At 34.1% G+C, this 18,307-nt stretch overlaps 1 protein-coding gene across 2 annotated transcripts in view; it reads left to right on the top strand.

Moving 5' to 3' along the window:
- LOC138704888 (uncharacterized) overlaps nt 1-18,307 on the top strand; it is a 149,110-nt gene that overhangs the window by 24,226 nt on the left and 106,577 nt on the right. The window lies entirely within an intron of this gene.

The raw sequence follows: 18,307 nt of genomic DNA, 5'->3' as shown, positions 1-18,307 counted from the left end.
TACTCAGAATATGCTCACTGAATGAAAGATTTGTTTCATCGAGTTTGCACATAGCATCTCTCAAGAATGAAAAAGAGGAAATGGTCGGCATTTTGGACGCTTTCGTTAGACATGTCCACTGTCACCTGTCTAGATCTTCATTATCTACCGGCTGTGTTCAAAATGATGCTTATGCTACTGTTGAAACACAGCTGGCCTAACTTTATACTTAATTACGATCTCCTATGTTATGTATACCGCAGAAAATATGAAAACAGCAATCCTTTGGGAGCGCGCGAAGCGTCGCGGTTCAGGCGTAACGCTGCAAAACCGGAAGATCGTAGGTTCAGTCCCCTAACTAAACGTCACGAGCCACCACTGAGCTGCTATGACGATCACCTAGCTTATTGTGACGTGTAGGTAATATTGAGGAATGTGAATTCTTACTTCAATGTCTTGAACATTCTGACATTATGAACACGTTAAAAAGAAATACCGTACATTTAATCATTCTTTGAATAGCACTGACACATTGCTATAGGTGGCGTGCGGAACCCTAATGGGTCGATAATATCGATGCACGGAAGGCCTTGACATTATTGCAGCTGTCAACATGGAACAGTACTGGCGTGTGTGATGCGCGTGTCAACCGTCGGTAACTCTTACTGAAAGTTAAACCCATGTAACCGCTAATTTTGTCCATCGCTGTGGAGTAACGGTTAGCTCGTCTGACCGTGAAACGAACGGGTTCGGGTTCAAATCGTGGGGACAAGTTACCTGGTTTTCCTTCAACCAATTAAAGCAGAATTGCTGGGTAACTCTCGGTGTTGAACCTTGGACTCATTTCACGGCGCGGCGTCCTGTACTTGTACAAGAGCGCAGCCGTTCGGCTACCCAATCATTCACAGAAAAGGAGTGGTAAGCACAATAAGCCTCAGGCTGCATGTAAAAGTAGGCGCTCACTTACCGGAACGGATTCGATCGGCGCGTTCGGATTTTTATTCTTTGCATTATTTTAAATGGAGGAGGCCCACTTGGCCGTATCGCCTCTGTCCACATAACCGGATTCCGTCCAGAATTCTGGCCAGAGAATTCTAAACGGATTTCCGTACGGTCCAAGATCGAAATAAAGAATGTCATGGCAAGCACATCGATTACAAGATCTCCATTCGCGGTAATATTCAAGATATAAATGAAATGGGTGACGCGAAGATTTTTGTTAATTGCACAGTATAAAGACTTTTAAAATTTATCAAATTAGAATTATAGTAATGTAATATGCAAAAAGAATATATATTATAGGATTAGACTGGGAAAATATTGAATCAACCAGATATGTTCATCATAGTTTATTTTCATATATATTTCGATCCTGCTGATCCTTATTCGGGTCAGCATTCCCTTATTTACACTATTTACAGCTTAAACACAGACGAATCGTGACCTTAATGCCTGCTCTTAACTATGTTTATCATGTCCTTTCACTTTCATTTATCCCTCCTAATTTATCACATTTTATTAAACTATTTCATTTTTCTTATTCTCAGCTACACTAATTTATACTAATTTTCTAATTCAACTTCACTCCCATCTTTCTCATAACTAAATAATTTCCCTTTATATAACAAACCTTTTTAAAATAATTTAAATTACAGAGCTATTCATTTCATTTCCAGATTCAGTTCAGAACACTACAATGAAATAATGCGCTCTAGCAGTAAATTACAACACTATTTGATGATTAATTTGAATATGTGGACAAGTGAGCGATACTATAATAAAAATGTGAACGCGCCAAACAATTTTTTTCCCCCGATAAGTGAGCGCCTATCTTAAGATCCCTCCTCCTCCTCCGTACAAGAGGAAAAGAACCGTTAATTTTACAACCACAGCATACGTATGTAAGTATACATTTAATTTTAATGTTTATTCACACAAAGAACTCTAAAGTTTCCAGTTCTACTTTTAAGCTTTATATATATATATATATATATATATATATATATATATATATATATATATATATATATATATATATATCGTAGATTTTTAAAATACTGTACTGTGTTCACGATTATGTATATTTTCCCTGTGCATTGATTTCGTTACAATAGGCCTATATCGAAGCAAAGATAATCAATAAAGAATGTCACTCTTAAAAAATAAACATCATGGATGTTTAAGAGTGAGAAACCTGCAGGCGCTCTCGTGTCAATTTTATCAACAGTAATCTCACTAGACGTTTTGATTTATCTAGAGAAAATCAAAACTCGAGTGGGATTTAATTGACTATTACACGATTAGAAGAAAGTATATAACGATTAGAAGTAACGAAGTACTCCAATACAATAAAATATTAATTGACTTACGAAAATACAACTGTCTTCGAATGTACTATTGTACCATCTCAACATTACAAATATTACGCTAGATGCATGCTAGATGGCAGTAGTGTCTTTATACAGACAGTGTAATGATTACTATTCAATAAATCTTAATATTAAACAATCTCTGATACGTGACTATCCAAAACGTTGCTTACGAAATTATACAAGCTGGCGCATAGAGCTTGAAAAACGAGTCTGAAGTGGTTCCCTCGTAATGCCAATTCCGCCGCTCGGAGCGCTGTTCTGCCCTATGTATTCATAGCAGAACACTTAAAAGACATTGACATTTGGGACATTTAAAGGACTCATCATTGCTTATTAAATGCTTCGTACAATATTTTATGGACAATAGACGTAATTTGCAAACTTCTACTCCTCAATTATATTACAATAAAAGGCTGTCATTCTTGATATTAAAACATATTACATATAAACTGAGGGACTGTCTGCTCTGTACTTCAGTTCATACACCAAACATTTCCGGAAATAAATTAACTTGACATCTTACATATACGCACTATAGCCTACCCTTTTCACCTAATATTATTAATATTGTTATTAAATAAGATATTGCAACTAATTAAGGTACTGCATTATCTTTAATTTCCTTGAATTCATAATTACGCATTTGCAAGAAGGCCTAACTTTTCCCTCTCTTTTTAAAAAAAATACGGACGTCACAATAACTGAGAAGTATAATTATTGCGCGATTTTTTCTTGCAGTGGTGAAAACATTTCTATAGGCCTACTGATTAATCTATTGAGCATAGTAATAGTAAACGCTGTAGTATTTTAGTGCGTGTACGCCTACTCAGCTCTTGTAAAACGAAATTTTCACTTTCACTTTCAACGGAACACTTACTTATATTCAGTTCTTGTATCTTGCAGTAAATTATCCATTTGTGATCATCTTTCCAATATAACCTCCCATTGAAACGACCACTTAAAATCATGAGCTAGAATTTATTATTTTAAAAACATTTCCACGTACATACTGTTATAATTGTTATGAACCACAATACAAAAGACAACACTGTGAAATTGGATTAATTTACCAAGATCAACATCAATACCGGTAGTATAAAATCACATATAGGCCTAGGCTATATTATTTCATTACTTTATGGTATTAATTAGAAGAATTAATTTTGAAGAATTTACAAATATGCTGAAATAATTTATGACACCTCTTATAGAAATGTAAAAATATGTACGTACATTTTGAAACAATGGGTATAGCACCACTTGAAAATGTTGACCATTTTAACAGTAACTTGTAAATTGTTCCATCACGTTGTCTATAGTGTTCATTTATTGTAGCACTTTTAGAACGAACGTGGTTCACATACATAAGAAGAAATGACGATGGAATGAGTCTAACACACAGTTTTCTTTAATTTTTAGCAAATGATGAAGTTGAATATATACTGTTACTTCATATCCTAACATAAGTAGAGTTGCCACCATAGATGTAACACCTGAAATGAATATTATAAAATAAATTAATGTATTGGTAATGATACAAGAATAAAAAGAAATTAGGCTAGACATAACCTCACAAAATTACAAACACATGCTAAAACAAAAAAAACAAAAAAAACTTTACGTATCCGTATATAATAAAACTAGATATTCCAGATATAATTTGTTTCACACGATAACCACCTCAGCCTATTTCGGCAGCAGCCATTATTAGTTACAGTTTGAGGTGCATACCTAATCTCATACTAACCTTGTTAAGTTCTCTAACCTAATTCACTGATAATTACGTAACAATACACAGGTCTAAAATACAGACAAATACACATTAATTACCTAATAAGTACAGCATGAAGATAATTCATTACTTTTGTCGGTATTTTCTAAAAGAGAAAGGGAAAATAGTAACAACATTATCTTCAATGTTTACATCACGTCGTTCACATTTTCATTAGGCCTATATTAGTAATGCTTGGTAAGTGAAACAATGCATGAAATTATTTTACATTTCGGGTCACATCATTCGAGAGTCGGAAAATGCAATTCGCCACTTTTAACATAGCATTGCTTGTTATATGAGAGAACTTTGACATTTACCTTAACCTATAAAGATACGACCTGTTGGTACCGAGTTCTTCACATAGCAAAACACAGACAATTTTCGAATATAACTTAGCTGAACAAACTTAAAATAACACTGTAATATGCTTGGCATATTTATAATATTCGTACTCAATCAGTAATGCACAATTAATCGAACTATTTTCACGATGCACAATGCTTTGTAATGGTACTATTCATCATTTCATAGGGCAGAGAGGCGAACCTAGCGGCAGAAATTGTCATGACTCACAGAGACCTACTCTCGATCGTGCTATGCGCCAGCTTGTGTAATCCCGTAAGCAACGATCCATAATATCATATAGCAGAAGTTATTTTTATCCTCTCAGAGCAGAAGCTATAACATAACCTAACTAATATACACAAGTGTTAGAAAAGTTTTAATTAACGACGATGACATAAAAAATAAACACGAATAATTTTAAAAGGAATAATTATTGAATGTACAATTTTCAAATTTGAATGTGGTTGGTGGTTCAATTGCTGTTATATTGGACGTGTGCGTAATAGAAGTGGAACTCGTTGATTTAGGCCTACATGGTGTATTCAACTTATTCAGGATTTCCGAATGGTGCTCTTCATTTATTTGTAAATCGGATTTCAGAAGATGCATAGGTATGATCAATGATTTTTATTAATTCTTGTTCTTGAATGCCAATGCGAGTCATATTTGAAACTGCTGTGCATCGACTGGAGTGGTTTGTAATTATATATATTTTTTTGGCGTCCAGACCAGCGCAGTTTCAAATGTTGGCAAACAAAGAAACAAATGCTAGGGACGCGATAAAATTGTGCGATAAGCAGCCATGATTGGTTGAAATACGTCCTTTCGTACCGTTTTATTGGTCAAAAGTAGTATGACGTAGTAAGAGTGTAATAGTCAACAGTAATCTCACTACAGGTTTTGATTTATCTAGAGAAAATCAAAACTCGAGTGGGATATAATTGACTATTACACGATTAGAAGAAAGTATATAAAGATTTGAAGAAATAAAATACTCTAATACAATAAAGTATTAATTGATTTACAGTACTAAAATTCTATTTCACTAATGTTAGCTTCATCAAAAAGTTTGAACGGAACTACAATTTTCAGTTGACTATGCGGTAAACAAATGACGATCGCAAAGCATGTTTTATAGTACCGTAAAGAATTTGCAGTTTGAAATGTTGGCCAACAAACAAATGATAGGGAGGTGATAAAAACAGAAGAAAGTATATAGAGATTAGAAGAAATAAAGTATTCCAATACGATAAAATAGGTATTAAATTGACTTATTAAAATTGTATTTCATTAATGTTAGCTTCACCAAAACGTTTGAATGGAGCCGCGATTTTCAATTGACTCTACATTCATTCATAGTGTTCTGCCCAAGGGCAGGTCTTTCACTGCAAACCCAGCATTCTCCAGTCTCTATTTTCTGCCTTTCTCTTTGTCTCCTCATATAATCCATATATCTTAATGTCGTCTATCATTTGATATCTTCTTCTGCCCCGAACTCTTCTCCTGTTCACCATTTCTTCCAGTGCCTTCAGAAAGCATGACTATCATGTGGGAAACAAATGACGATCGCAAAACATGTTTTATAGTACCGTAAAGAATTTGCAGTTTGAAATATTGGCAAACAAAGAAACAAATTCTAGGGAAGTGATAAAAACAAATGCTAGAGAAGTGATAAAATTGTAGCGATAAACAGCCATGATTGGTGGAAACACGTCCTTTCGTACAGTTTTACTGATCAAAAGTATGACGCAGTAAAAGTGTAATAGTCACCATAACTAATTTGTAGAGCATTCCAAATCACTCAGATATCAAAATTATGATCTACTATCTAAGTGACCAGGGAAACAAAAACAAAAATGAAGACATGACAATTAATATTGAAAATGTTTCGTATTTTAATATGTAAGGAGAATTCTTCAAAATGTGTATGCTATATAACAATTTTCTAAATATTTATTTTTTATAGTTACATGATTTTTCAAATTGAAAGTTGATAATTTATTATAATTCACGTAAAAAGTGTCGTAATTTGCTTACTTCGCATCATAAACATAATTCACGTTATATCGTGAATCAAAATATTCATTTTTGATTTCCTTCATGCACATAAATGTCCTGCCCGAGAAAAGTTGTTGTTGTTGTTTAATGCCTGGCATCTGGCAATGAAGCCATTAGCGCTCTTGCTCTCCAGTACTTTTGAATTAGGTCTTTCCCTCCAGACAGTGCTCGAGAGAAGTAAATAATGACATTTCGCATTATTGTGCCTCATCAATTTCACGAGTCTCTAATTATTTATTGGCTGTAGCAGTGGCGACAGTGATGAAATATTAGTAATATTATTACTAACCTAATTCTATCCGATTTTCACTAAATATACTCTTCCATGATCACATGAGGGAGTAGTCTATTCTCTCCTAATAACTGGGTGTTTGTGAGACAATAGTTGTAAACCTTTACTTCAGGCTTGATACTTTGATGATACGAAGCTATCACAAAATTAGTGGGATTATGATCACCACAAAATAATTTCAAATGAACTCTCTCAGATTTGAATTTGGTCCCTTGTGTATCGCATTATGCAATACATTATAGCCTGTATTTTTGTAACTGCAAGTAGATTCTGGTGAGATTTTATTGCAAGTCTCTAATATAATTTATTTTAATATGGGGAAGTTAACAGTGCACTTTACCGTAGCTTATGAGCATTTGCTTTGACATTTAAAAGATAATTCTTTGTTACAGTTGAGAAATTTGGTATTAATGTGGCATATCAATATGGCTATGAAGTCTGTCATGGATATCCATTAATTTTATTTTCGACGTTTTTATTAGAACAACAAAAAGTGACGTTAAAAGACAACTTATTAGGTGTAAAGCAGAGATTGGTTCAACATATAAGGACAACTTCATCACAGATTATTGTTTTGATAACCATGTAGAGAAGGCTTGGCTAGACACTAGTTGAAATATGACTGCTTAATATGTGAATATGAGTATGATTGGAAGGACGAAAGGAGATAAAAGAATGATAGAAAGCACAAAATGAAGAGAAAAGAACGATAGAAAGCACAAAATGAAGAGAAAGAGAGACAAAAGAAAGAAATCTAGACAGAAGAAGCGAGCTGAGAAGAAAGAAGGGGAAAAGAAATAAAGAAAGAGGGAAAGAGAGGGAAGATAAGACGAGGAAAAAGAGAAATATGGAAAGAGAGAAGTAATGAAATGGGAAAGAAGAAATGGAGAAGTGAAGAAAGAAAAATTGAGCACGAGAGAAGGAAAAAAGAAAGACAATGAATGAGGAAAAGAAGAGAAAAATAGGGAAAGTGATGGGGGGGAAAGATAGAAAAATGAGGAATACAAGGAAGGTGAAGAGGAAGATTAGAGAGGCGAGGGAAGAGAAAGAAAGAAATAAATAAAGAAAAGAAAAAGAAACAAATAAGAGGGTTGAAAATCTCAAATAGTCATCTATGTCACTGACAAACGAAAGAAATACGACATGGATCTCTAGTGAAGTAAAAAAGACCACCTGATTTCTTTTGGCTACTGCAACAGAACAGTGTGCAGGCACGCATGGTAGGCCAAAGAAATCCAGAAATGTGTTCACCAATATGGGAGATTCAACTAAAATGGATAAGTGGAGTATGCAAGACCATGTGTTCATGTGGTGGAGCTGTTTATTGCAAGCACAACGACCTTTCCACCGACTAACCCAACATAGAGATGCACTAGATAGCCATACCGTTCGGTACTGGGTAGCAAAGTGGCACAAGGAGGTGTCAGTATGCAACAAAAAGTCTCCTGTACTGTCAGTACACATGTAAACGGTGTGGGCAGACATCAGAGCAGTCCAAGATGATCACTACACTGCAGATCGAAAGCACTGCTTATAACTTATGGTAGTTTGCACCAAATTTTGCACTTGGATTTGCATACTCGAGCCTACAAGTTGCAAGTAGTGAAAGCAGTGACACCTACCGACAGATTGGCACATGTTCAGTTTTGTGACATGTTTCTCGAGATGTGGATGACAAATCCAGGAATTGTCGATAACCTCCTGACGTCTGACGAGGCACATTTCTTGTTGTCCTGGTCAGTAAATAAACAGATTGCCATTTTTGGGGTATAGAAATCCCGCGGTAGTTGTATAGGCCAGAGTTACACAGCCTGAAGTTAACGGTATGGTGTGGAATGAGTACATCAGGGATTATCTGTCTGTACTTCTTTAAAGATGCCAATGGTGCAACATGCACTGTCACGTCAGAGCGCTACGTGACCATGGTACAAGACTTTGTCGTGTCGACACTACATCATTTTCCTCAGATCACATGGTTTCAACAGGATAGTGCAACAGCACACACCACCCGGATTTGAATGACAAAATTGCGCGAACTCTTTCGAGTCTGCATCATCTTCTGATTTGGCAATGTGACTTGGCAGGTACATTCGCTGGATCTGACAGCTGCCAATTTTTTCTTCTGACGGTATTTGAAATCCCGAGTCTTTGAAACCAGTCCAGCAACAATTCAGAAAATGGAGGCCAACATCTGATATAAAATCGCCACTGTTCTTGTTGCTATGTTGCAGAATACATTGCAGCGCAACTTCATGGCTCGATTTCACGAGTGCTCCGAGAACAATGTTGCCCATCTTCATGAGGTAATTTTCAAAACTTGATTGACATTTATATTGTGTCAAACTCCCAATACTGTCTCACATCCCTACACTTGTCCATCACAGTTAACTGTCATAATAAAGTGATTGTCACCAGTTAAAATCAGGCATGCTTTCTGGCATCTTATATCATACAGACTGAAATCAGTTTTGAATACAAGAACGAGAAATTACCACTATGCAGCTTATTATACCACAAGTTGTTATAATACTGAAATAATATTGTACAACATGCTATCGTAAAGATGGCTCTAGGATGGAGTTATGATTAATCTTGTAACAGGTATTGTTAGCAAAACACTGCTGGCGAGGATTAGACCTACTTTAAATAAAAATAAGATGGCAAGCTGCCACACAATTAGTGACATTTATTACATTTCTTTAAGAATACAAACAAAAAAAATGTCAGCAACTTCTTTCATAATATACAGAATAAGCAAGCAATATCAATATACAGAGCTGCACTTCTTAAGTTTACTATACTGTAATATTTCAAGAATCATCATGGTGTCACTACAACCAAACTAGATCAAAGATGGAGAAGACTCCTCTATAATAAAAACTAATTGACTTCGTGACAAATATCTGAATCTTCGTCTGGGACAGATAAAGAGATATGTTTAATAATATTGCACAAATTGAAAACATTTTTAGAAACAGTACACATTTCTTTCAGAATCTTTCACAATGTAGAAGAGAATTTGTACCAAAGAATTTTTATACAGATGATGAACAAATATTGAGCTTTTACCAACATAATCCACATTTACAGCAATGAAACCTGAATCCCTCAAGTATGCAACACACCAAGTGTTAGTTTGCAAAATGACTGTTTAGAGCATGACTATTATGGAAATCCTTCATTTTTAATTAGTCAAATTAAAAACAGTTTTGTAACCATCTTTTCTATTTTAGAGATGAACACTGCAAATCCTGATAACAATAAGGTAATAAGAAAGTCAGTCACCATTAATTAACTTCAATATTAAAAGTGTGTATTGAAAGTGCGTAATATCTACTTGAATTAAATTACCTATTAAAATTAATTATATAATCATGTGTGTACATATTTCCCAAGATTGTACAAAATGTATTGCTTATCTCCAAGCTAACTTCATATAAATAGTTTTAGATAGCACATCTTTGAACAAAAAACGAATTTCAATGTTTCACAAATTACTTTCAGGTCCATTCTGCTGTTTTCCACCTAAAGCATAAGTTCATAATAGCAAATTTTCTGTAAACTCTATGAATTAATATTATACAATAGAACGATTCTGATAATTACTAATTAACAGTGATATGGCAGTATTTTACAGTAGAAAAGCCTACTAAAAGGTAACGGTACAGAAAGTATAACGTGCATATCTTTTTCATAATTCTGTTCTTGCTAAATGTTGAAAAATTTGTTAAACAAGAAAGTCGTTTGGGCTTCTGGAAAATATGCTCAATTCTGTGTACATATGCGTCTATCATTAAACATTTCATAAATGTAAAGTAACCTTATGAATCTCTCCACCTCATAATAATAAGATTGCTTGTAAATGAGTGTTATGTGGACATACAGTATGTCTGTACAGTCTAAATACAAGTAAACCAATTAAGTAATACATTACCCAATAATTCGAGATTCACTTTCAATCCATTATACTAAAAGATAACTTAAAAATAACGATAAGAAAGACAAAATTACAAATGTGAACTAGAAAAATAATATAAAACAATAATGTTGTTGAAAAACTTGTTGAAAATGGTAATATAAGGATGAAAACTGTCCAAAAACATTAGATAGAATTAAATTAATATGGAAAAGCTATGTATTCAAATATTAATCCCAATTAAGATAATCTCTGAATGTTCTGAAACTTATAAGTAGCAAATAGCATTTCTAAATTTTACTAACAAGGAGTCCAAAGTGAGAGACATAATTGTTGAGTGGGAGAAAATATTTCAAGATCTATAGCGCAGTTTATAAGAAGCTATAGTTTTGCAAATCAAGATTTCAGTTATACCTTAAATCTTGATTTGCATAATACACGTCACTGTTCGTTAACAGAAAACCACAATTTAAGTCACACGGAGTTAGTGTGCACTCGAAGTTGGTTGCTTGACGGTTGTCAGCCCACTTTGAGGTCTGTGGATATAGAGGGAAAAATTCGATCGGTGTCGGTTAGAGTTCCCGGGTAGCTCAGTGGTAGAGCGTTGGTACGTTAAACCAAAGGTCCCGGGTTCGATACCCGGCTCCGGAACAATTTTTCCCTCGAAATTATTCAGCTATAGTTTTGTTTCCTTCCCAGCATAGATATGTATTATTTAAACAGAAAGTGAAGCAAATATCTCGTCATCATATGAACCAAAACTTTCGGCTTAGAGCATGTGCAATGTGACATTCTGTCTTAGAAAATACTCGAGTCACTCAACTATTATGTCTGTCATTGTACTTGATCTCGAATGCTCAGAACCACATAAACACATGCTTAGAATATAAATCGTCGCTCATCGCAAAAACAGTGTTATGTGTCATTCCTATACAAAACTATGCGTCTTACTAGAAGAGACATTTCAATGATCACCTATTCAAGGTCTAAGAGAAGAACTTTGGTAACGCAAAGAAGCAAAATATCAATATAACAGAATAAAAAAAAAAAACAAACCTATTTTAATGTCGTGACTATATTGCTTGATCTCCCATCAACAGTGTCACAAAACCTCTGCTTAAAATAATTACGATACCTGAACAAACTTTTTTTCTACTGATCTGATAGTGCTGCACAGTTATTGTCTTCAAAGTGCAGGTGTGGGATTTCAATGAAGTGATCAAAGTAAAGTGGAACTGAACAATATGAACATCTGACTAAAGTCACTTTTTCACATCCAGCATCACTTCTACATTCAAGCAGTCCAATATCAAAAGCCACACTAATTACATTTTCAAACGATGATATTAGTATATCAATGTCATAATCTGCCTTTTGCCAAGCATATTACAACATAAGCTTGTACTTTGGTGCAGAAAGTTGACTGTATATCATAGAGTGTAGTCTGATGATAAAATGGTGATAGTGTGTGTACCTTTACTTGTGGTTTTTCAGATAGAGCTTATATTGCCTAAAGAAGTACATATAAAAAAGTTGGCAATATTTTGTTGTCTTTGGTGACAATATCTTGAGCTTAACATCACTGTTCGGAAAACTTTCATCTAAAAGAGTACGTACACACAGCAATAGGCTCTTCTTACTCACATGTTCACTGAGACTGAAGTTAGAAAACATTTCACATGTTCTTTCGTCATTTTTCCACTTTTTCTTGCCTCCACATGAATGTTTCGTGGACAAGTTGCTTCAAGTTTCTTTGAAATGTTGGGCCGAAAGTGCCTTGTATATTTTGAAAACAGATATACAGCTTGTTAGCTAATTTGCCACTCATTGATAAATTCACATCAATAAAATTGTATAGCTGTGTGTAGAGCTATGCACAGATTGCAACACACCAATTGTAGTTTTCTCTCCTCTGTGAGATAATGCTGACAATGAAGATATTTCATAATTAAATTGATTTTAGTCACTGTTGTTCCAATCATTTTGTCCACTCCCCTCTGCTAGATTTCTATTCACTTCCTCCACAAACTCTTGTCCCTTCTGAGGAATACTAAGATCTTCTTCTATGTCCTTATGTGTGATAAACATAGTAATATGCCTAGAAGAAATGTCATATTTAGCATTGAGACTGCTGACAAAAATAATCGAAGCATTGAAATTATCCAGACCTACCACTTTATAAGCTTTTAGTGTCGACATTTTCAGATGCCAATAATGAACTGTAGATCCATACGCCGTTCACCTATCGAATTGAGATAGGACATAACATACTCTTTTAAAGCTTTTAATTGTGACAGCCTGTTTTCCTTGAAGTGAACTCGGTCTTGCCTTTTGCTAGTCACATAATTTAAAATTAACTTGCAATTTGATTTACATCCAATGCACTTACCAGTGCCTAATAAGTTTGCTATAGGAATTGAAGCCACGATTGTAATAGTCTTCATAAATGTTCTCCATGTGCTATCATTAATATCTTCTCATACACTGGGCCTCAACATTTCTGGCAGAGGTGGGTAATGTTGGAACAGCCAACTTCAGATATGGGCTATGAATGTCCTTCAGAATCACTATATCTATCCATTTCTGTGTCATCTCCATTGTATTTGTGAATTATTATGCAATATAACATATTCGCGAACACCATATCCTCGATTCCAATTACATTTCCATATTCGGTACGTGGCAACTTCACCTTTCATATTTTGACAACATTCTTGGGATTAATTCGCCTCATGGTGCCAATGTGCATTGTTTACACTCTAACCCACAACCTAACACTCCAAGAGACGAACTCTTATTGCAGCTATACCATTCACGCAACTCGAGTACTTAAAACATGCCACTGTCAAATGGCACTACCAGACAACTGCTGAGTTTTGCATGGGAAAGACTCAGACCACTGTTTTTGTGATGAGTGATTTACATTCTAAGGAAGATTTTGTGCAGTTCTTAGCATTCAACATCTAGTACATCCCTGGTAAGAAGGAAGATACCATTAACTTTGACGACCATTGATAATGGACTGTATCCTCACTACCACTGACTTGTATATTATTATACTGACAATGTTAAAACTTGTTACACTGTTTCCCAACAAGATATTCTTTCCATTCTACTTTTAACAAAAGTATCAATATACTACTGTGTTAACTTCACAGTCACGAATGTTCAAAATACCCACTACAACACCAAGGCAACAGTGTTATCTTACAGCAGTTTTTTAATATATTTTTTGTAGTTCTTTTAAGTATAACCAATACTATTGGAGATGTTATATTCCAGTATCTGAGTGTGTGTGTGTGCAAGCAAGTTATTCTGATTGTAACTCATTTGTAATTATGTACAGATTACACTCAGAATTGGCTACTACGTTAACCCTGACAGTGAGTTACATGTCAAGAAGCTTCATTGTGTAATTATACCTTCTAATTATTCCCCACGTACCTGCCCCCACAATGTTCAAACAATAGATCCCAATGCCACTGATTACAGAAGCATTCAAAGGATGGCGACTTCTATACATGTAGCTAAATATTGGCGGATGCCATTAATTTCTTGCTTTCAAATACAATCCTACTAGATCTTGATTTCTTTGTCATCTTTTGCTTCAGTGGAAATGTCCTCCATTGGTAACTACATTTCCATTGCTGTTACTTGTACCTGCTAATACATTCAAGACAACTAGGGCTCTTTTAGTTTAAAAAATGCTGCAACTGTTCTTCATATGCATTGATACGAATTTGTGTAAATTTTTTGTTTTGATTTCAACTTCATAATTCTTAGTATCATATCCAGTGATGCTTTCTCTTGTGGTTTTGTATTATTGTGGTATTTTTTATGTTGAAAAAGTCAGTTTGTTCTTTTTTTATAACATTGATATTCGTTGTGGTACATAATACATTTCTTCTTTGTTCTTCCTGATGCATAAAAGACTGAAGTCTGGATTAATAATATTATTTTGTATGTATTTTAGACTTATATGTCACATTATTTTAAAATTATTAGTATCTCCAGAAATTCTACACCGAAGGTTCAAGATTTTGATAAACAGACACTCCATTTTCTCACTCAACATACATACATACATTCGAGTCTGATATGATCGAACACACTACACTTGCAATGTAGTTGGAATATCTTATAGCCAAGCTCAACTAATTACAAACCGTATTTTCCAGCATATAAGATGCACTTTTTTTCTTTGAAAATAGGTCTGAAAAATACAGTGAGTTTTTTTATTACTGTCATTTCTGAAAATTTTCACTATTCCAAGTAAAACTCTACAGGTATTCCTGTTTAGATTCCTTGCGGTGCTCGAGAGCATTCCAGTTACAGAGAGTTCAGTGGATGTGCATGCACTGTTATTCACGATTACATCTTGTTCCTTTAAACTTTCCCATTTTTGTTGCGATTGCTGATAAATTTCTGCTGTTAATTTTCCTTCATTTCTTTGAAAATTATGCTTGAAAAACGTCGGCATTGTTACACTATTGCATATAAGCTAAGTGTGATTGTGTATGCTAAGGAACATGGTAACGGCTACAGAAAGGCGTTTCGACAAAAATAAGAACTTGGCAACAGAATCAGGAAGTGGATATAAGAAAAAAGCAACTCATAGTAAACATAACCTACGAAGTGGAACTGCAAATGGACAGTAGCCTATTTGAAGCAGAACTGAATATATGGCTTTTATATTTTGTTTGAACTACAGTAAATTTATTAAGTGATAAAGTAGTTTTCCTAAAATATGTGTACAAAAAAGGGGGTGCATCTTATATGCCAGCAAATACAGTATTGCAATAAATGTAGAATATACTAATATGCTAATACCATAGTAATAAATTCAACCCATATCTGCAACTAAATTAAACTAAGCATGTTTACATTCTAAACCATTTGCCATAACAAGAAAAAGAGAGTCGAAAGTCACTTTATGCAAACCTAGTATCACAATCATTTCATAAACCTGGATTTTATAGCCTAGCAACAAGCAATATATGTTCCATAACAAGCACGCAAATGAAGTAATTTTCAGGAGTATCATAATGAAGATTAAACAAGAGTTTATAATATACTATTAATCACGTCACTGTTAAGGGAAGTCACATTTTGTGAAATTGTAAGATTTTAATACTATTATAAATAATAATAAATCATTTTAGTTTTTAAAAAAATCGCACAAAAATGACTGAAAATAACATTTTCAAGTCAAGATTTAGTTTATTGTACCACAGCTATATTGAATGCTACAATCGGCAAAAACAGAAATTTAAAAATAACATAAATACATTATTTGTTCACATTTTGCTGGCAACTATCCATAAACAGGGTTAATGACTATCAATAAAAAGAGTTAACAGCAGAGTTTAAAACTAATTTTAAAGATAAGAAAATTTAGGCCTGTATAAAATTAGATTTTATGCACCTTAATTTTAGTCTATTTGATACTGTAATATCTTCTCGATACTATGAATTAGAAGAATATTACTGATTCTTTCCAGATCAAGCATGCTTCTTTTCTGATATTAGATTCCCAGCTACACTGAAGTAAGTTTCTTTCACTAGTTTCATTCGTGGCTGGAATACAAAATATTCTTTTAGCTACTTCAGACAGCCTTGATCCTTTTTTATTCCATCAGTGAAGCAATTCATTGTCATTGATATGTTTTTTCATCTTCGTAGAAATCTACTTCATTATTTTCTACAGGCTGTCCATTATTATGTTGCCACTTCAGAAACAATGATTTCATCATCTTTGTTGTTGGTGGTGGTAGTGTTGTAGGTATTGCTTCAAACTGCCCATCTATTTCTACTTCTGGCTACATTTGTCACATTATACAGATGATTTGTTCTCTCTCTTCTGAAGGAAGAAGTCTTGTTCCTTGGAAGATGGCCAGAGGAAGGTACCAATCTCATGAACATCTATAACTTTTTCTTCCAATAAACTAAGTGAACATTCCTTAAGTGCTGTAATGTCTTTCATTTCGTGTTCTGTTGTGATGCAGAGGTGTTGCTTCAATCCATGGACCCAAAAATTCCAAATTCTGTAAATATTTTCTCAACTTCTTTGATATTTTCTCCTGTCTTACTTTTGTCTGGAAAACTCTGCAGTATATGTACAGTCTTAGAAAAGTTTTGTCGCACAGATACTTTATAAGTCCCAGAAAGGAGGCAGTGCACATTAACAGACATACAACAAAACAAAATTACTTTTATTACCTCAACTAGTCTCTTCTCTTCTGAACCAGGTCACTCCTCCTCTGATCATGCGTACTGCCTCCTTTCTGGGACTTATAAAGTATCTGTGTGACAAAACTTTTTTTCTAAGACTTTTTGGTCGCATAAATGATTTGTAACATTACTTTTTTTCTCATTGCATCAGCTTGTGTATTCCTTGCATGTCCATGATCTAAGATAGATCTCCAAATCCAGTTCCTGATACAATATTAAATGGTAGTATACATTTTCATACACCTCAACAAAGCACTGCTCACCTCAGTGACATCAAACCGAGCAAAGCTCTCATTCCCATTTGCTACCTACCATCTTATCTGCTAACCATCACCATGCTCAAGCAAAAGCTTCTAGTAGTATATAATACATTTCTTTTTTGTTCTTCCGTATGCTTAAAAGTCTGAATTAATAATATACAGACTTAAGTAGCATATATTTCGATGTTATTACTATATCCAGAAATTCTGCTTACAACACCAAAGGTTCGAGATTTTGATAAATATTCTTTCTTCTACTCTCCTATCTTCTGAGTTCATTAAGGAACGACTGGGAATAAAGCAGATCACTCTCATTCACTTTCGTGTGGTGTTTTCTGGATTAAATCTAATCTTGAATCAATAAATATATCATTAATGCAATGAAGATCACATATTAGGTAAGATAAATAGCAATTCTTATAAAAAGAACTTCATAAAAAATTACTGTAACCATTTAAAAGCAGAATTCAGTAAAAAAGTAGGCAAATGGTCAATCGTTCTTTTAACTACTTAGTATTAAATTAGTGACATTTTATCACTGAAAAATTTAGTCTTACTGTATCAGGTTTTCTGCATTTAAGGAAATGACCTCTATTCATAATTGCATTTTTATTGCAGAAGACGAGAATTTTAGTTATTTTTAGACTACCAGTACAAAAGTGTTTCATGAACAGTTTTGTAGTTATTCAGTAATTTTTGTGCAGTGTTGTGTGTGTTCGTGTTCCTATGGGGTCTGTTCTCATTTTCAGTTTCTAATTCTTCTGCTTCTATTGCTGCTTTGAAATCAGTTATTAATATCATATTTCCCTGTAGAATTATTTATGTTTCAATATTGCTGTTATGACTATAACAAATAAGCAACAAAGATTGCATAACACAGGTGGTAAGCTTGAGACATTAACACCATATGGTCGCAACTAAATAGTGGGCTCTTTTACATTCTGTAAATGTAATTTCATTACTATATTAAGTACATTACCGTGAGCATTTTAGAGCTGTTCCATATATATATATGTATATATATGTACATGAGCAATGATTTCAATGTAACTTATACAGCATTATCCTTCTCATACCCCT

The sequence above is a fragment of the Periplaneta americana genome, chromosome 8, assembly GCF_040183065.1.
Source record: "Periplaneta americana isolate PAMFEO1 chromosome 8, P.americana_PAMFEO1_priV1, whole genome shotgun sequence".
Classification (NCBI taxonomy): domain Eukaryota; kingdom Metazoa; phylum Arthropoda; class Insecta; order Blattodea; family Blattidae; genus Periplaneta; species Periplaneta americana.
Note: the sequence above shows the minus strand (reverse complement) of the source record. Positions and strands in the feature narration are given on the sequence as shown.